This window comes from Malaclemys terrapin, chromosome 21 (genome assembly GCF_027887155.1).
Source record: "Malaclemys terrapin pileata isolate rMalTer1 chromosome 21, rMalTer1.hap1, whole genome shotgun sequence".
Classification (NCBI taxonomy): domain Eukaryota; kingdom Metazoa; phylum Chordata; order Testudines; family Emydidae; genus Malaclemys; species Malaclemys terrapin.
In genome coordinates this window covers 2,778,450-2,795,025 of record NC_071525.1, presented here as the reverse complement: position 1 = coordinate 2,795,025, position 16,576 = coordinate 2,778,450, and the positions used below count along the sequence as shown (strand labels likewise).

The 16,576-nt window shown below is 44.2% G+C and overlaps 1 long non-coding RNA gene across 2 annotated transcripts; it reads right to left on the bottom strand.

Annotated features, from left to right (window-relative positions):
- Nucleotides 1-4,420: 4,420 nt before the first annotated feature.
- On the bottom strand, nucleotides 4,421-12,434 carry LOC128827055 (uncharacterized). 2 transcript variants are annotated; one of them, XR_008442929.1, is made up of 5 exons: nucleotides 12,235-12,434; nucleotides 8,064-8,154; nucleotides 7,649-7,774; nucleotides 6,511-6,669; nucleotides 4,421-5,728 (listed from the first exon to the last, which is right to left on the bottom strand). It is a non-coding gene; the product is annotated as an uncharacterized LOC128827055 (long non-coding RNA). The 2 variants fall into 2 exon arrangements; XR_008442930.1 differs by lacking the exon at nucleotides 8,064-8,154.
- Between the last annotated feature and the right edge of the window lie 4,142 nt (nucleotides 12,435-16,576).

The following is a 16,576-nucleotide window of genomic DNA, read 5'->3' as shown; positions in this document are numbered from 1 at the left end:
GGGGAGATGTGTGTGGAGTAGCATCTAGTTTTGGTGGTAGGGTTATTTTGATGGTTTCTTTTGAATACTAATTTGGCTATGTAATGTAGGTTAGAGACGGCAAAGTCAAAGAAATGCCCCTTGCACTTGGAGCGGAAGGTGGTGTGGCTTGTACTGGTCTTTAGTCCCTGGGGGAGGTGATTCTACAGTGTCTTCATTATCTACATGTTTTAGTGTTGACTTCTTCACACCATGCACAGTCAACCTGTGGAACTCATTGCCAGGGGATATTGTAAAAGCCAAAAGTATAACTGGCTTCAAAAGAGAATTACATGAGTTCATGGAGGAGAGGTCCCTCTATGGCTGTTAGCCAAGATGGTCAGGGACTCAACCGCATGCTGTGTCTCTAAGCATCCAACTGCCAGAAACTGGGACTGGATGACAGGGGATGGGTCACTCAATAATTGCCCTGTTCTGTTTATTGCCTCTGACGCATCGGGCACTGGCCACTGTCGGAATACAGGATACTGGGCTAGATGGACCATTGGTCTGACCCTGTAGGGCCGGTCTTATGTTCTTAATGTTCTTCATGTTGACACTGCTATTGACATAGTACAGTGAACAAAACGGAGGCAGTCACTGATCCGTATTGCTTACATCCTGTCATCTGCTCCTGAGGTCAGTGGGGTTCCACATGGGGGTCCTGATCCCGTTGTTGGATTGGGTCCTGTAAGCAAGAGAGAAATGGGACACACTGGAAAATCCAGAGGGGCATATGTGTTGGTGACTTAAGTGATTATTTAAAAAAAATTCTGTACTTTTTGCAGGCCTTGAATGAGGAGAGGGGTAGCAATTTAGCCAGCTGAGAAGGGGTAGTGATCTCTCTGTCCCAGTTGCCTCTATTAAAGGATAGTGGATAGTCATTTAACTTCTTGGTGGACTTTTCTTCTCATGTAGAACTCGTGGAAGGCAAGAGAGGAATAATGTTCTGGTGGAACCTACACAGTGGAAAAACGACTCCGAATGGTAGAACAAAGTCTTCAGAACCGACATTAGGAGGGAATGCAGATGTGGAGAGATTGATTTGCTTTTAGGATTGCTAATTTTGGTTGGACGTACTGCTGAAGATTTCATCACATGATGTAATTTTTAATTCAAGATGAATCTTTAATTCCTGGAAACTCCAGGACAATCCTGGAAGGTTGGCAACCCTATTTGCTTTGGATGATTGCCTTCTACGATGAGTCATTTGGCGCTAAGGAAAACCACACAGGCCTCAGGGATGGAGTCTTTGCTGCTGTTGCTGGTTAAAGAATTCCAGACCCGGAAGGTTAATACCAATCAGGTTTGCACATTCCTGTTCCTGCAGGTTGATGCATGTTTGCGGAATTAAATACATTTGCTTTCAGTTTGACCATGGAATTAATAGCTACAACAGCCTTTCACAGCATTGCTCCCATGGTTACACATCCAGCAGGTGGATTAGCAACACACACATCCACTCTGGCCTTCTCGGACATCCTGTGGCATTGAGTTCCACAGTCTAAGTAGGTGTTGTCTTCCCTTCACTATGTCCTTTAAATCTATATTTATGGGAATTCTTATTTTTTATGACTTCTCTTATTAGAGGATGGGCACTGGGATTCCCAGCACCTTTTGAGGCCCTCTCTGGAATTGCTTGTCCATTTTCTTTTTTTGATTCTCTTTCTTTCCAATGATGTCTCATGGATTTTCATGGCTCCTGTGTCACAAGGAAGACAGATGAACAATTCTTCACCAAAGGCCTTGAGACGTGATTTTTAACAACCCAAACCTGCTCCCACCCAAGTATCCCTGAATTGCTTGTTTGTATCATTATTTTTTATAGAAACCTCCCAATTGGAGTGAAGCGCAGGGAACTATTTCTGAGCAAGTGCTGTTTGTAAGTTCTAATGTTCTCTCCTTGTAATTCACATTGGGAAAAACAAGGTAAAAAACAAACGGATTCTTTCCTTTAAAAATTAGACAATTATGCATTTCCTTAAACCTTTTCATATCCATAAAGTCCTTCTGCAGAGTCTCACGGACTTTCCCTGAAGCAGCTAGTAACGGCACCTGTTGGACATTATGTTACACCAGATGGACAGCTGGCTTGATTCACAATGGGAATTTTCATGTTCCAGTGTTCCCACTAATGTACAACATCTCCATAGAATATGTAACTCATCCTCCTATAGACGTAAGGTTGGCCTTGGGATAACTGGTTGCCCAGTACCTATTTAGAAATCGGATACTCTGAATACAGTCCACTCCTCTCCATTCTAGTAGTCTTGTGGCATACAGAATTCATGCCCGCTGACTCCTGGTGGCGTGAATTTTTGGCTTTATGATCTGACATGTCTTCACATACTAGTGTCACATCACTGTCATGTTACAACATCATGGCACCCGAAACAAATGCGGGATTCTAATACCCCACACTTCAGACTTTCGGGGTATTGGATGGAGCTGTGGAAACCAGGACTGAGATGTGCAGTTCAAGACAAATGGGTGAACGTTCCATGATTATGTGTGGCCACCACTAGACACATATGGGTGCCAATGGTCAAATTCTTCCCTGTTGTGAATCCATTTAACCTCAATTTGAGATTTGGCAAGAGGACATCCCATATGTATAAAGAAGGACCCCACCACAAATCTCAAAACCTATACTAGGTTAATATAAATTAGAATGACGTTGCAGAGCAAAACGGCAAGAAGCCACCACAAAGTGAAGACACAATGTCAGATAATAAAGACCCAAACTCCTTACCAGGAGTCACTTGACACATATTTATTTTAGCAGGACTAGCAGAGTAGAGAGTGGGCTGGATCTGAAGTGTCCTACCTCTAAAAATACTGAGGAATCCATGAATCCAATGTTGACTCTGTGTCTATAAAGCATGGGTGGTATATTGTAGAAGGAGTTGTACCTTAGCAGGAATAGAGAAATACCCATAGTGGGGCTGACCAAAGATCCATCCAGTCCATCAGTGAGCAGTACCAGATGCCTCAGAGGAAGACACAAGAGTCAGCAGAAGGAATGAATGGACGTCCCTAAAAGTCCATTTTATTAAGTGAAGAATCCAGTTTTTTTAATTGCATTTTCTAATATGAATTATATAGATCAGACGTTAGAACTTCCAACCTCCATTTCCTCAAATGTGTCACGTGCCTACTTGAAATAATTATTACAAATAATGATGCAAACAAGCAATTCAAGGGTGTATACTTGGAGGAAGTTAGGATGATGAAAATCATATCTGCCTACCTCTAGGGTAGCTCATTTCCAGAGACCAGGCCACGGAAATCATATACAAAGGCTCACACCTCAGTGCCCCTCAGTCCACTTGGTTTCTTCACTTGCTCCCATTGGTGAATTGGTTAAGTCTCCTTCTCGTCATTGGGAGCTAATGTTGTGGCTGGGCTTAATTTTTGGTTTTCCTTTTCTTGCTGTTCACAAGAGGGCTTTGCTTAAGTATCTGGTGGTTATTTCACTAATCCCACTGCAGACCTTTAGAATGGGATTTCAGTCCAGCTTCCCTCATGCTTGTTCTTTCTGCAGTGGTTTGCAAAGGCGATGCTCTCTCTGGAGAAGTGTTCCTTCATGTACCAGCCTCTGATTCTGCTGCATGTTCTGCTGCACTATGCTAATGAGAAGATGAAGCTGTTTGCCTTGATTTTGCAAATCTTGAAGCCTCCTTTGTCTTTCAATTTTGCCCACATCCCAGGAAGATCCCAGCAGCAATGCAAACAGACCTGCCTGCCCCCTCCATGCTGTGTGACCAAGTGCACTACCAAATGCCTGGATCCCTGCTGCAAAGTCTGTGTGACCAAGTGTGTGACAAAATGCGTGGATCCCTGCTGTAAAGTCTGCGTGAAGAAGTGCACTACATGTGTGCATCCATGCCCCTGCCCGTGCCCTCCCAAGTGCGTGGTTTCATGCCCATGCCCTCCTGTGTGTGCCTCCGTGCCTTCCAAAATGCCCACCGGTGCAGCAGTGCTGCAAAGAAACCACCGACATCTACGGATTAAAAACGAATTGTAGACCCATGTGCAGATTATTTAGCTTTCTCCTTCGTCTGCTTGTCTGATGTTCTCCTTGCATTGTGAGGGGTTTCGGGGAATGTTTCCAATCTCTAACTTGACTTTGCATGCTGTTTCTGCTATCAATATCTAGAGAGCAAGGCCTTCCCACATCCTGTGGAACTGACCGACTTTGTACCCCTGGGATATCAGTTGTGCCTGGGAGAGAGATCCCTTAAGTAACTCCGTGATCCTGTGAAATTGGGCAAAGGAAACAAAAGCCTGTGACTACTCCTCATTCTGAAAGGCTTTCTTAAAAATCCCACTATGTTTTGGCGGTGTTTAGCGAGTAAAGTGATGTCACCCAGACAGAATATCATTATGGACAATTGTTCATTGGGAGAAAATACTAAAGCTTAAGCAAATCAATGGACATTGAGATTTCAAAGAAAAGACTGGACAACGTATGAATAAAGATTCTGTAGGAGAACTTATTTTTCCAACAGGGAGTCGGTTGGGGCCCAAGGAACCTCAGAAGAAGATTACCTACCCAGAAAAGGTTTACTTTGCTCTATACGATCCACTTAGTTCTGTGGGTGCCGTGACAGTTTAGTCTTAAGTGGTTATACATCAACAACACTAAAGACATTAGAACCTTTCACCATGAATATCTCTCTTGAGAGCTCCATGTGACGACCAGGATTTATCAATATAAATGGGATTATTTTGTGAATTCTAGATTTGATGTCTCCTTCTGGCTTAGTTTCTTCTTGTATGGAAAGATGGCAGAAACTTTGGCGTAAACCTTTTCGCAGTGTCTCCCTACAGCTTTCTCTTAACTGCACCAGCATTCAGATGCCCTGAAATTAAAAATGTTCTTTGGGGTTCCTAGAATTTGGCTTATTTAATGAATTATTCACGGCCAGCCAAAGAACCTGGCATTTTATGTCCATGTCAGTTACAGATTCTAGGTTTGTGATTTCTTACATGAAACTGAAGATAATTAAACTCAGAAATGATACTGAAAGACACTATTTTGTCTCTGGCCATTCCTAATCTGGAAACAGAGGTAGCTGGTTATTAGGCGCTAACACAGCTAAACCCGCCAATACTGTGACTGGTGCGTTATACAGCTCTGGGTCCCTAGGTTTAGCCCCCAGTCCTGGAGGCTGTCACACATTGAATTCTAGCGCAGTGGTACATGCACAGCAGGCATGTTAGCAGTTATGTATCCAACAGCAGCCATGGAGTGAAAAACAAATCCCATATCCCTGTGTCATTAATTCCCTTCCTCCCGTTTAGCTCATGTTCTCCTGGTCTTGCCTTTGTGAGTTATTACTTTGACGGTTCCAGAGTTTTATCTTCCCACTGTACATTCATTCTTTTATCAGTTGCAATGGGTTCAGTGTCTTCCCAAGTAATATGGAACTGCCTGCTTTTGAGATATTGCTCACACCCTCGTGAGTCACTTTGTACAACCAACTGGGCTCTTGCATATTCATTGCTGGAATTATTTTAATTTCCCAGTTCCCATTCAACTTTTAATTATGGATGTGCTAAAATCAAGCCTGCAGTTCCTAGCGTCATCTGCCTCCTGGTATTTCCTTTACCATCTTTCAATCAATTGCTTGGCTACATAGTATGAAAATGGAAAAAAGTCATAACTCCCATCTGAGCCTTGGTGATTTCTTACAAATATTTGTACCTACAAAGAGACAAAGGAGAAAAGACCATCTGAGCTTTTCTTATGCTGCAGTGTTCTCTGGGTGCCACAAATAATTCAACCCCCATCAGCCAAGCCCTACCACCTCTTTGCCAGCCTTTCATCTAAGGGTGTGTCAGTGCTGGTGAAGTTACAGGAGAGCTATTATTATTACTTCATATTTCATTAGCTTTTCAAGGCCCCCCTGAGATGGGGGCCGCATTGCCTCAGGGGTTGAGCAGACACGTGGTAGGAAACCAGTGCTTGCAATCTAAATGGTGGGGAACTAACTTGCTCAAAGTCACTCAGCCGGTCTCTGACAGAGCTGGGAACAGAAGCCAGCTCCTCTGTCTTCCCATCAAGTGTCTTATCCACTAGGCCTCACCAAACCCCTATGAGAGCTCCAAGTCTTTGCCATGCATGCTATAGCTTGCCATTGTTTCGAGGGTAAGCCACAGCCTCTTTGAGGGCCACTTAGTGCCCACAGGAATAACAAACCTCGGTGGTCTCAACAGAAGGCAGGTTTGGGTAAGATGAAATCCCACGCCCTGACCAGGAGAGCCGGGATGCGTGACGCTTCTCTGACTCGATACCAAACCAATGCACTGGTGTGGCACTGGGCGGTGCTGTGCTGCCGGAGGTGCTATCTCTGTGCTGACACCTCCAACCAAAAATCCCAAGCACTTGTGGGTCATTGAGAGCCCGTGCGAGGGCGTCTTTCAGCCCCTTCCTTTTGCGTCACTTGTTATTCCCGCATAGTCAATTAACAGGCAATCTGGACTCACATGCTGCAAGGCCCTGAGGGTGTGTGATCCGCCTGTGGATTAAGATGGATTCGGACACTGTGACTTAGCCTCTGAAGTTGTCAACATGGGTGTATCTTTCTCTGTGGAATTCCAGTGCATCTGTTCTTACCAGGTAACAATCGAATGGCGAGAGATGAGCTGTAAAATGAAAAGCACAGGGAGAAAAAGCTTTGCGATCTGATAGCACTTCCCCTTGAATTAATTTTCCTGGAATCACTCTGCTTGTATTACAGTTGCTTTCTCTTTAACCTTTCCTCAGAATTTGGCTCTTCAGGACTCACTACTAGACCCTAAAGGGCTGAGCTCATAAGCAGAGTGTGGACACCTGCTTTCAAAGTGGAAGTCCATGAAGTAGGGTCATAGAAATACAAGGAGCAGAGCTTCAGCTTTCTTGGGTTGAAATACCACCTCACTCCACAGGCGCACGCAGGGAAATGTCTGGTACGGACTCAGAGCCAAGTATAACTCAACGTGAGACAAGGTGGCAGGATCTGGCCACAACTCCTCGTATTCTCGTAGAGGACCTAGATCAGGGGTCAGCAACCTTTCAGAAGTGGTGTGCCGAGTCTTCATTTATTCACTCTAATTTAAGGTTTCGCGTGCCAGTCATACATTTTAACATTTTTAGAAGGGCTCTTTCTATAAGACTATAATATATAACTAAACTATTGTTGTATGTGAAGTAAATAAGGTTAAATTCAAATGCAGAGCCCCCTGGACCGATGGCCAGGACCCGGGCAGTGTGAGCGCCACTGAAAATCAGCTCACGTGCCGCCTTCGGCACGCGTGCCATAGGTTGCCTACCCCTGACCTAGATCCTATTTTGTTAGGTTTGATTCCTCTCCCAAAGAGCTGACAATCTTAAAAAAAAAACACAATTTTTTTAAAATTCTTTCTTCTTTTGAAAGTAATAAAAAGAAAGAAAGAAAATCACTAGGTGTGAAAAGGGAACATGATATTTCTGATACATCATCGAAAGCTCCTCATTTTCTGATTAAAATACATTAAAACTTTCAACCCTTGAATTTTGATTCAGAACAGTCACTCCCCTGTGTACACAGGCTAACACAGTTGTTTATCCCAGCCCATATTAGCATAATTACAATTCCACACTCACATTGATGGCCTCTTAGATATGTAAATATTTTGATGAAATGGAGAAGGACAGGAGATGGTTCTCACCCTTGGGGACAGTGGCATCTCATACGTAAAAAGATGGACCTCCGGCACAAGAGTTTACAATCTATATTAGAAAATATTAGGATTAGGATGACGTGTCAGTGCAAAATAGCAAGAAGGCACCATGAGGTGAAGACACCATGTCACATAACAAAGACCCAAGCTCCTTAGCAGGAGACACCTGACCAATATTCATTCTAGCAGGAGTAACAGCGGCGAGTGGGCTGCATTTGGAGTGTCCTACTGCTAAAAATACCAAGGAATCCATGAGCCCAGCGTCAGCTCTGTGCCCCTAGAGGCATGCGTGGTGTATCATGGACGGGAGCTGTACATTAGCAGAAACAGAGAAATACCCATAGTGGATCAGAGCAGAGATCCATCCAGGCCAATATCTTCTCTCTGCCAGTGAGCAGTACCAGATGCCTCAGACGGAGATGCAGGATCCTGCGGAAGGAAGGAATGGGACTCCATATAAGTCCATTTTTAAGCAAACAATGCAGTTTATTGAATTGTATTTTCTAATAGGAATTATGTAGGTGTTAGAACTTACAACCAGCATTTCCTCAAAGATGACAGGTGTGTCCACTTAAAATAATTATTAAAAATAACGATGCAAACAAGTAGTTGAAGGATGGGTAATTGGATCGAGTTAGATTATTAAAATCATATTTGCATATCTCTAGGATATCTCGTTTCCAGATGCCAGGCCATGGAAACCATATAAAAAGGCTCACATCACAATGCTCCTCAACCGACTCGACATCTTCATTAGCTCCTGTAGGTGAATTGGGTAAGTCTCCTTCTCATTATTGGGAGCTAACTTCATGGCTGGGCTTAATTTTTAGCTTTCCTCTTCTAGCTGTTCACAAGAGTGCTTTGCTTAACTATCCGGTGGTTATTTTACTAATCCTACTACATGCCTTTAAAATGGGATTTCAGTCCATCTTCCCACGGGCTTGTTCTTTCTGAAGTAGTTTGCAATGGCAATGCTCTCTGTCAGGGCTGATTCCCCACTCTGGCACTTTGAGTGCAGAAGGTGGGGGCACGCAATGATTCTAAAAATTAATACTGGCCACTCCAGGCTTGTATTAAACTCCCAAGGTTAGAGCTTTTCTCTGACCTTGGATGGGTAGATGCTGCCACCACCCAAGTGCAAAACCCCTTTGAGGACCCAGGAAAGTGCACTTGGGAATTCCTTCCTGTGGGGTATTCTCAAGTAATTTGAGCCCCTCTCTAGGGAAGGGCTGAGAGAGAAAACTAAGGAAATCAGCTGTTGCCATCAGCTAATTAAACAAAGCTCTTAGGACACCAAAATCCAATCCTGTTCTTAAAATAGGTAAATTTTATTAAAAACAAGCAAAAAAAGAAAAACATCTGGCAACTCAGGCTATTGCTAGATTTAAAAAAAAACACTTATAAGGATTAAGCATCAAGAATAATGTACTTGAGGTCCAGCTTAAGGGTTACAAGCATTACAACAAAAGCATTTGGGGTTAGCACAGAGGAGTTCACAGGCCATAAAGAAATAAAAGAGATAAACCTAATCACGTCTTCCTAGACATTTCCTGATCTACTTACATATCTGGGATTTCAGATGAGTAGTTTCTAGGTATGATACCGATGATTTTTTATACCTGGCCCCAAGTTTCTTACAGCATAGTTGCACTGTGTCTGCTTCTCCCCGAGAACAACAACAGACAGACAAAAGGGGAGTCTTCTTTCAATTTTTAAAAGTTCGAGCCTTCCCATTGGCTCTTTTGCCAGTGCCCACTCACTTCCTTTTACTATGAATCGCATTGAGACTTTTAACCCTTTATAGGTAAAGCAAGTAGAGAACAACTACTAAGAGGGATTTTATAGCGGCTGGCTGGGTCCATAAAAGGGAGCTACCCCGCCACCCCCCCTTCATTTATCACACTCTGTCTGGAGAAGTGTTCCCTAGTGCACCAGCCACTGATGCTGCACATGTTCTGGTGCATGATGCTAATGAGAAGATAAAGATGCTTGCCTTCACTTTGCAAACCTAGAAGCCTCCTTTGTCTTTCAGTTTTGCTCACGTCCCAGGAAGATGGCTTACCAGCAGCAATGCAAACAGCCCTGCCTGCCCCCTCCATGCTGTGTGACCAAGTGCACTACCAAATGCCTGGATCCCTGCTGCAAAGTCTGTGTGAAGAAGTGCACTACATGTGTTCATCCATGTCCATGTCCATGCCCGTGCCCTCAAAAGTGCCTTCCATGTCCTCCATGTCCTCCGTGCCCTCAAAAGTGTCCTCCGTGCCCTCCATGTCCTCCGTGCCCTCAAAAGTGTCCTCCGTGCCCTCCATGCCCTCCGTGTCCTCCAGAATGCCCACCTGTGCAGCACTGTTGCAAAGAAAAGAAGCTCTGTTAGGCCCCACGGAACCACCGATGTCTATGGAATGACAACGAATTAAAGTCTCCCGCGCAGTAGCTTCCTCCTGACTCCGCTGGTCTGGCATTCCCCTGGCAGTGTGGCGTGTTTCTAGGAACATTTCCAGTCTCTGTCCGCACACTGCGCACTGTTTCTGCTTCTCCTATCCAGAGGTCAATGCCTCCCCTTGTAACAAGTAACTGACCGTCTTTGTGCCCCTGGGATATCCCCTGTGCCTGGGAGAGATCCTGTAACACTTGTGCTGTAGACTCTTTAGTGTTGGCGATTTTCCCCTCTGGTCTCTTTTCCCATTCTGTCTTTTCCTGTAGATGCACAGCAATAAAAGCTACGATTCTCAGCATCATCTGCCTCCTGGTGTTTCATTCTCTTCAGCAGTCACATGCTCTCAGACCCAGATTCTCCTTCCTTGGGTTTCCTTTTAAAAAGGCCCTTCCCTAGGAAGTGGTGCTGGTGCCAGAGGCAGCAAGGAGGAGCAGAGGCAGCTGGGTATACGTGGGACAGGCCGGTTCTCTGCCTCTGTGGGATTGAACTAGTCAAACAGAAGCTTGTGTTCGCTGCTCAGCGCGGCCCCCATCTGCTGCCTGCTGTCTGTGTGCTACAAGGCCTGAATTCCCAGGGGGCATCCAGGCATAGCCACCAACTCTGTGGGTGCTCTGGGGTTCAAGCACTCACCCCCCAAAAATAGGGGGTGCTCAGCACCCACAAGCCATACTGGTTCCTGGTCCGCTCACGGGGCATGCCCTGGCCTAGCTCCACAGGGAGCATGAGTGTGGACTGATACGTTCTGTGCTGCTAAGAGCTGCAGCCCTTGGGGCAGGGAGTTTGTTTATAAACAGAGGCCGGATTATTAAGATAACAAAAGGGTTGTCATTAAATTGAGTTAAGGATTGTTACATCATCCTGAAAGCATTGCCAAGCACTCTAGTGAAAAGATAGGAAACAAAGGTTAGGAATAATTGCTCCATTTTCAGAGTGGAGAGAAGTCAATAGCGGTGTCCCCCAGGGGTCTGTACTGGGACCGATGCTGTTCAACATATTGATAGATGATCTGGAAAAAGGGGTAAACGGTGGGGTCGCAACGTTTACAGATGATACAAAATTAGTGAAGATAGTTTAAGTCCAAAACAGACTGCAAAGAGTTACAAAGGGGTCTCACAAAACTGGGTGACGTGGCAACAAAATGGCAGATGAAATTCAATGTTAAATGCAAAGTAATGCACATGGCAGAATATAATCTCAACCATATATACAAAATGATAGGGGCTAAATTAGCTGTTACGTGTCAAGAACGAGATCTTGGAGTCATTTGCAGTACTCTGGAAGCTCTATGTTTCCAGAGAAATGCAAATTTATAAGAATCTTTCTCACTATACCGGTATCATCCTGAACTGCGGAAACTCCGCTGCAGAAGACTTAAAAGTTGTATCTCCAGTCATCGATGGGACAGACACAAGTGAAAAATGTAGCTGTCCCTTCCGTGGATCAAGACCATGCCAGGGAACTAGATGTAAATAAGATTGCTGACAGTTTCATCGAGAAAGCTACATTGAGACATAATGTCTTTAAACTGGGCTGTTAGTGAAGACAGCTTGTAGGTGATTGCAATGATTTTAATATGCCGTAATTCACGGTGATGTAATTATGTAGTTCATAACAATTGAATCATTATTAAAATAGTAAAGATACCAATGATCGTGGTATAAATATGCTGAAAATAAACCCCCCCCTAATCTGGAAGAACACCCCCCCCCCTCCAAACACACCCACCTGTTCAAAAGCATCCACCAGCAAAAACCTGTGTTTCACATTTGCTGGAAACTCAGCATTGCTGTATTCCCCTATCCACATTTTCACCTGTAAATTGCATAGGGCGAGAAGGGACCATTAGGATCTAGACTGACCCCCTGTACAATGCAGCACAGAGAATTTCACCCAGTCACCCCTGTATACTTATACCCCATATCTTGTGATTCACTAAAGCGTCTCTGCCAGAAAGGTCTTGATCTGAAGACTTTTGGTGATGGAGAATCCTCCCCCTTCCCTTGGAAGGTTAATCAATGGTTTTTTCAATGGTTAATCAACCTCTCTGCCAAAAATGCATATATCTGACAAACCTTTGCAAGTTATTTCTCCTCCTCTCGCTTAGCTCACATTCTCCTGAGCTTTGTTAGTTATTTCACAGAAGGTTCCAGAGGTTTATCCTTCCACAGACTGTCAGTTCTCTCATGGGATCAGGACCTTCCCATGTAGGATGTGACTGGCTGCGTACGTACCCCTCAGATATTGCTCACCTCCTAGAGACTCACTCTGTACAGTTCCACCGTCACTTGTTCAGCTCTGGAATAATTTAATTCCCCAGCCTCCATCCAACCTTTAATTATTGTTGTGTTGAAATCTAGCTTGCAATTCCTGGAATCATCGGCCTCCTGGTGTTTGCTTTGCCCTCTCTTTGTCTCTTTAATCACTGTTTGGCTCCTGTCTCACCCATTTCAAGCTCTCTTGTGTTTCCCTTTAAAAGACCCACATAGCATGAAAAGAGGGGAAAGAAAAATTCCGAGATAAGCCTGGGTGACTCCATAGAAACCCATGAACCTAAAAAGAAACAAAGGAGAAAAAAACATCTGAGCTTTTGTTATGCTGCAGTGTTCTCTGGGTGCCAAAAATAATTCAACTCGCATCAGCTAAGCCCTCCCACCTCTTTGCCAGCCTTTCATCTAAGGGAGTGTCAGTGCTGATGAAGTTACAGGAGAGCTATTATTATTACTTCATATTTCAGAAGGTCCTCGAGGCCCCACTGAGACCAGGGCCGCATGTGTCAGATGCTGAGCAGACATGCGGCAGGACACAGTCCCTTCCCCTGAAGGTGGTAGAATCTGGGGCACAATCCTGGTATAGAGGTAAGGCCAAGGAGCATCATTAGTGGTCCAGGACTCCATTGTGCTAGGGGCTGTACAAACGCATAAGGAAAATATGGTTCTGGTCCCAAGTCGCTTACAATTAGGCAAATCTCTACAACAGTTTATCTTTTTAAAGAAAGAAAGAAAGAAAGAGAGAGAGAGAAAAACAACCACCTTATGATAAGTAGGAAAGGAACATGAGGTTCCTGACACATGTATGGTAAGTTCTCATTCTATGATTTAAATCAATCTTGTCATTCTTGTTCAGAATGCTCCCCGTCCTGTGTAAATAGGATAACATGGGTGACTTTTCCAGTCCATATTGGGGTAATTATAATTCCAAACTCACACTGATGGCACCTTAGATATGTAAATTTTATTAACATAATGTAAATAAACAGGATATTGCTATCACCATTGGGGGCACTGACGTCCCATATGTACAAGGATAGACATCCCCCAGCACAACGGTCTTACACTAGAGGATGTTGAAGAAAAGCTATTAAATTTAGACATTTTTATATAAGAAGGTCCAGATAACTCAAATCCAAGAGTTTAATAAGAGCTGGTTGAGGTGGTCACTGGACCATGGCTGGAAGGTTAAGCTAGAAAAATTCAGACTGGAAATAAGGTGTAAAATATTAACAGTGTGATTAGCCATTGGAACCATTTACCAGCCATGGTTGTGGATTCTCTGTCACTGACCATTTTTAAATCAAGATTGGATGTTTGTCTAGTGTCTCTGCTCTAGGAGTTATTCTGGGCTCGTTCTATGGCCAGTGTTGTACAAGAGATCAGATTGTTCCTTTCTTGCCTTGGAATCTATGAATGTCTAGTATATATAACAGGAAGCCACTACTAAGCGAAGACACAATGTTAGATGATAATGACCCCAAATATTTCTTCTAGCAGGACTAAGAGTGGAGACCATCCTACCGCTAAAAATCCTGGGGAATTCATTATTCCAACATCAACTCCATGTGTATAGAAGCGTGGAAGGGAACTGCATTTTGGCAGGAATGGAAAAATACCCATAGCAGGTCAGACCAAAGCTCAGTCTAGTCTAGTATCGTGTCTCTGACAGTGACCTCTACAAGATATCTCAGAAGAAGGTGCAATAACGTCAGCGAAGGGAAACTTATGGAAATACGTAAGAATCAATTTTAGAAAGAAAATAAGCCAGTTCTTTATTGAATGTTTTTTTTCCCATTGGAATTACGTGGGTCATGTGCTAGAACTTACAAACAGCATTTGCTCAGACAATGTCACATGTGTCTCCTTAAAATAATTATAACTAATTATTAAAATACTTATTAAAAATCTTGCTGCAAGCAAGTAATTGAAGAATCTGTAGATGGAGGAAGTTTGGATTGTGAAAAATCAAATCTGCATAGCCCTACGTGTCTCATTTCCGGGCACGTGGCCATAATAACCATATAAAAAAATCTCCCACATAACGTCTGACCCATGCCAGTGTTTATGTATACTATCAGTAATACCTTATTTAAGGGTGTATGAATACTGTGTTAAATCAAGATATTTTCTCATAACAGTTTCTTCTATTGCTCAACCAGCCATTGGTTTTCTAGCATGGCCAAGTTCTGGTGGGCTCTATTCAGTGCCCATAACAAAAAAAGTAAATTGGAGGCAGGGCTGGCTAACTTAACAAGGCCCCATCTCAAAGCTTTTCCCCAGGCATGGTGGCTTTTGCTGCAGGTCCTTTCCCAGCTGAATCAGAGCTCTGAGGTGCCGCATAGTCCGTTCTCTGGACATCACCAGGCGGAGACTTTGAGATTTTGAAGAGCCTCTTTAGAAGGAAATGGGAGCTGTGGGACCTTAGATAACTGCCTGCAATACAGAGACATCCACCTTAACCAAAAGATACACTCCATGGGATGGGATGGCAGAGACACCATGGAAGAGATTGGAGACTACAGAAAATGTTGAGAACTACTGGTACAGAGGAAGAGCCAGATCCACAGTACTTTAGACCATGTGTTTTCCTGAGTAATTGTTAGAGGCCAAAGAAACCGGTGATCCTCTGTCCCTCTCTTCTCACAATTGTCACAGTGATGTGTGGGCTGTATCCCTCTCTAGTGGCTACTCAACAGAAAATGGAATTCAAGGTGACAGGCTACTATAGGTAACGCTGTTACGACTTAGCTCAGGTGGTTGAGGACGAAGTTATAACCCTGACGTCCCAGGATCAAAAACAGTTGCAGACCTGTTGTGGGGACTATTGCATCAGCATATGCCCCTCGTTGTCATTTTTCTGACATAGGTTCTAGTGACTGGCTCATCTTCTATCCCTCAGAACAGTGTATTCCATGAGCATGGCATGAAAACGAATATGGGGCATTCCTTGTGGAGGTCAGTCTTATTGCTCCTTCCAAAGAAAAGGATTTTATAGCTCAAAAATATATATATATATATTGGCCCTATGTTATGCTAGTTCTGCCTGTTGAGCCGCTTGACTGTCACCATGGCAATACCTCTCCTTTTCCAGGCCCAGTTTGACATTGGAATCAATGGAGTTACTCCAGAGATGAATTTGGCCATCAGGTTGTAGCCAGTGGTGGATATGAACACTCTAAATTGATGGCCAAAGATGACAATATTATTATGTTTTGGAATTGTCATAGCACCTAGCAGCCCATTATGCTAAGTGATGTACACACCTAGCAACAAGGTGCTGCCTCCTGCTTCGTAGTGTCGTCTGGGGGTGGGAACATGTGTTCGTCTGGCACTGTTGTGGCAGACGTGACGGGGATATTTGCATACCAGATGCGCTAGAGTGTCATGTGTCTCTCCCTTCATGCTTCGGCCACCATTCCAGAGGACGTGCATCCACGGGATGGGTCACTGGATGATTACCTGTTCTGTTCATTCCCTCTGGGGTAACTGGCATTGGCCACTGTCGGAAGACAGGATACTGGGCTAGATGGACCATTGGTCTGACCCAGTATGGCCGTTCTTATGTTCTTAACACCTGGATCTGTCCTGATTTTCTCCTCCTTGCTCCCTCTCTCCCCATCACTTCTTCTGGGCACCTCGGACCACTTCCTATGGAAGGGTCTTTTTAAAAGGAAACCCCAGGAAGGAGAATCTGGGTCTGAGCGCATGTGACTTCTGAAGAGAATGAAACACCAGGAGGCAGATGATGTCATGAATTGTAGCTTTTATTACGGCACATCTACATGCAAAGACGGGATGAGAAAAGAGACCAGAGGGGGGAAATCACCAGCACTAAAGAGTTTACAGCACAAGTGTTACACGTCACACTGCCAGGGGAATGCCAGACCAGCAGAGTGAGGAGAGAGCTACTGCGCGAGGGGCTGTAATTCATTTTCATTCCATAGACGTCGGGTGGTTCCGTGGGCACTAACAGAGCTTCTTTTCTTTGCAACAGTGCTGCACAGGTGGGCATTTTGGAAGGCATGGAGGGCATGGAGGGCACGGAGGGCACGGAGGACACTTTTGAGGGCACGGAGGACATGGAATACACTTTTGAGGGCACGGAGGACACTTTTGAGGGCACGGAGGACATGGAATACACTTT